Raw genomic sequence first — 4,319 nt, 5'->3', positions numbered from 1 at the left:
CCCCCCCCCCCCCCCCCCCCGTTCCGACACCCCACTGTGCAACGCCGCAGGAACATACTTACTGCCTAACGGCTGTGTTTAGTCCGCCGGCTTCTCTAGGCCGCATGCGGAGGAGCCCCGAGCCTTTGAGTTGGTTATTTACAGCTTAGCCCATGAGACAAATAGGCCTGTCAGCTCATCTTCCTCAGCCTGCAGAAGGCAGGCAGAGCATTTTCTGAAAAAAGATTCAAGTTCCTGGTTTGTCTGTAATGGTTGTGTTGTGTCTTTTTAGTATCTTCATGGATTATTCTATTTCAATTGATTGTGATTTACTATCTCTGAGTGGTCCCTTTTGAACTATCTTTGATTAGATTCCCGGGCTAATAAACATTACACCCTCCAGACGGTTCTCTTGAGTCTGCCCTCATGGACTTGACCTGGCATCCCAGTGAGCTCTTCGCTACAGAGTGCTGGGCCTTGGCCTCAGCAGGGCTTTTACCTATGAAAACTCAAAAGCAAAAGCTACTGCCAGGAGGAAGGAAGGAACCATCTGGAGCCTGGATGCTAGGGAAACCACAGATCTAGCCTCGTTCCATCCAGCGTCACTTCCAGTCTGATTCTGGAGGGGGGGGGGGGGGGGGAGGGACAGCCACGTGGAAGTCCCACAAAGGGAGCCACGGGCAGTGAGAAGGCTCACATGCCAACAGTGTGCTCACCTCCCTCCCAGGTACGTGGTCTGGGAGCCCGGGCAGCCAGACAGAGGGCAGCTCACAGTATGTCCTTGTCACAGCAGGACTCACTTTTCTGTTCCCACAGATTCGCTGGCAGCCTCCCAGTCTTGGGCTGGTCTCGGGGGCCTAAGCGTAGAGCTGTTTCAGTTCTTGACTCTAACAGAGTGAGAGTTGAGGGAGGGGTTAAAATCGCACACGTGGCTCACAGATTTTGACAGCATGACAGAGGATGCTGTAACCACTCAAACTAGCCAGTGCGGAAAATGAATAAACTGTAATACTTTGTATACTCAACGTTCCTCTCCTCTTAGAATACGGACCAGTGCTGAGAAGTCGGTCTCTGGGTGGACAGGCAGTGACAGGTCATGACCATTCCTACGTGCTTGTTTATTTTTCTGTAGGAAGTTGGGATGGGACGGGAACATGATTACAGGGAAGTTTTAGAAAGATCCTGTAACAGCAGCGTAAAAGAGTCACTAGAGGGTATGAAGGGAGACTAGAGGCAGAAGAATGACGTGGCCACAGTCCTGCAGTCTTTGTCCTTTCAAACACTTGCCGCAAACAGTGATGTGCACGTAGGAAAGGGTGGCATCATGAACTTACAGCCTTGACCATTTTCTTTCTTGCTTGCCAGTGATGGGAGGAGTAATTCTATCATCCTCAACCTGACCTATAGCCAAGGGGCTATTTTGAATGACTGCCTTCCAGTTATTAAGAGAAACAGACCCAGTTAAGGAAAGTTGCATTGGAGTTGCCAGGGTCAGGGACTATAAATCGCTACGTAGCCTTTCATCAGAGCATCAGCCTCTGAGTCCCCCTTCTGGGTCACGCTTTGAGGCATGAAGGTCGACCATCAGATATTGTGCAAAGGTGTCAAGGAAAGTCAAGCTGCTGAGAGCCTGCTGAATCTGCCACAGACTGAGCACACTCTGTTCTTTAAGGACAAGGCGATAGAGCTTCTCGTGCCATGTGGCAGGCAGTGGGGATTGCCACTTTTGTTTTGAGTGATGAGGATAGATCAAATATTAAAATAAGCCTCATAAAACCCTCTTGGACTGGGGCGCCTTGGTGGCTCAGTGGGTTACGCATCTGCCTTCAGTTCGGGTCATGATCTCAGGGTCCTGGGAATGAGTCCCCACATCAGACTTTCTGCTCAGCAGGGAGTCTGCTTCTCCCTCTCCCTCCGCCCCTCCCCCTGCTCATGCTCTCTCTCTCTCTCTCTCATAAATAAATAAATCTTTAAAAAATCTTTAAAAAATAAATCTTAGGGGAAAAAAAACCCTCTTAGAGCAATGGACAAGTACAAATTTAGACCAATTGCATAATTGGGAACAGGCAGAGGAAGCCAGATGAAGAGGTGTTTAGAAAATCAATGGATAAGTCTTGGTAACTAGATGTGGGTCATATCAGGAGGAATCAAAGATGACTCACATCTCTGGCTTCAGGTTCAAATGGATATTAGTGTTATTAATTAAGCTATGGAATAACAAAGGGGAATATGTTATAGGGAGAACATAGCAAGTCCAGTTTTTGAGGTGCATAGGGAACATCGAGGAAATGAGAGTGTGGACAAAGCTTGGAACTCCCAAGGCACTCGGTACATATTTGTTGAATGAAACAGTTCAGGCGAGAAGCCTGAGCTGAGCTAACCTTCGGGAGTCAACAGCAGACAGATGGGAATTGAAACAGTTGAAGTGGGTGAGCTCCTTCAGGGCAAGCAGGGGAGAAGACAACCTTACAGGATCCTTGCACTACCCATCGTTCACGTGGGCGGCAAAGGAAGGCAGGCCAGGACAACGGATGGAGGCTTTGTCCGAGAGAGAAAAGGAATTCTGGAAAATACTGGTTTCACAGAGACCAGGAAGGGAGGAGGGAATTTTAGTGTGGGAATGTCAACAGATCTACATGTCACAGAGACAGGAAGTACATTAAGAACCAGAGAACATCGTTGGGTTTCAGGAATTTCGTGCCCTCAGCAGAAGCAGCTTCAGTCAGTGCTGAATCCCCAGGTCATACGAAAGTGAAGTCAGATTGGAAGTGAAAAAAATGGAGGTGGAAGATTGCACTACTCTTTCATGATGTTTGGGGCTGCAATGCTGTTGATAAATCCGTAAAGAGAGTGTGTATGTGGCATTTATCTTGCTTACTGTCTGTTTCCCTTCTCAGAGTGTGAATTTCTCCTAAGGACAGGGATTTTTGATCTGTGTCATTCGCTGCTGTACCCTGGGTGTCTAAAGCAGTATCTGGCACATAGGAGGTGGGCGATAATCATGAAATAAGTAAATTCGCCAGACCTATTTTAGGGCTCAAAAGATTATCTCCAGTCCAGTCCCAGCCATGTGGCATCAGTCTAGCTGATACCTGTCCTTGAAGGATTCTAAGAAGAGCTACAGGATGTCAGTTTGTAGAGTTCTGGCCTCTCTGTGAAGGGATAGAAGAGGAACCAGTTGTGAATCCAGGAAGCTATAGCTTCGCCCTCAGCCGGGTGCTTCTAGCTGCTTCCAGCTGCTGTGCAGACCTACCTCCCGGCAACCAGGCGCATTAACAAAGCCCACAGGTAGAGAATCCTGGTCCTGCTCACGCTGTGCCTGTCAATTCCTTTGTCTGGCTCCCTAAGCTTTCCTTTTAAAGAACTAGGCTGTCAAGGATATGTTCTACAAAAGGCACAGGGCCCTAAACATCATGTAAAGAGTCTTTTTCCAGAAAACAGTGGGAGATGGTTGATACTGACACAGCAACTGCTGCTCTTCTCGAGTGAGAAGTGGACGCTGTAAGAGAAGCGCCTTCTCCCGGGATGGGCAGCGAAGGACACACATTCCGAGCAGCCCTTCCCCAGAGACATCACTCGGAACTATACTTTTTAAAAGTAGGTTATCCTTAAACAAAAGTGGCAATCCCCACTGCCTGCCACATGGCACGAGAAGCTCTATCGCCTTGTCCTTAAAGAACAGAGTGTGCTCAGTCTGTGGCAGATTCAGCAGGCTCTCAGCAGCTTGACTTTCCTTGACACCTTTGCACAATATCTGATGGTCGACCTTCATGCCTCAAAGCGTGACCCAGAAGGGGGACTCAGAGGCTGATGCTCTGATGAAAGGCTACGTAGCGCTTTATAGTCCCTGACCCTGGCAACTCCAATGCAACTTTCCTTAACTGGGTCTGTTTCTCTTAATAACTGGAAGGCAGTCATTCAAAATAGCCCCTTGGCTATAGGTCAGGCTGAGGATGATAGAATTACTCCTCCCATCACTGGCAAGCAAGAAAGAAAATGGTCAAGGCTGTAAGTTCATGATGCCACCCTTTCCTACGTGCACATCACTGTTTGCGGCAAGTGTTTGAAAGGACAAAGACTGCAGGACTGTGGCCACGTCATTCTTCTGCTTCTAGTCTCCCTTCATACCCTCTAGTGACTCTTTTACGCTGCTGTTACAGGATCTTTCTAAAACTTCCCTGTAATCGTGTTCCCGTCCCATCCCAACTTCCTACAGAAAAATAAACAAGCACGTAGGAATGGTCATGATCTGTCACTGCCTGTCTACCCAGAGACCGATTTCTCAGCACTGGTCCGTATTCTAAGAGGAGAGGAACGTTGAGTATACAAAGTATTACAGT

Source organism: Ursus maritimus, unplaced genomic scaffold (genome assembly GCF_017311325.1).
Source record: "Ursus maritimus isolate PB19 unplaced genomic scaffold, ASM1731132v1 scaffold_11, whole genome shotgun sequence".
In the NCBI taxonomy this organism is placed as follows: domain Eukaryota; kingdom Metazoa; phylum Chordata; class Mammalia; order Carnivora; family Ursidae; genus Ursus; species Ursus maritimus.
Note: the sequence above shows the minus strand (reverse complement) of the source record.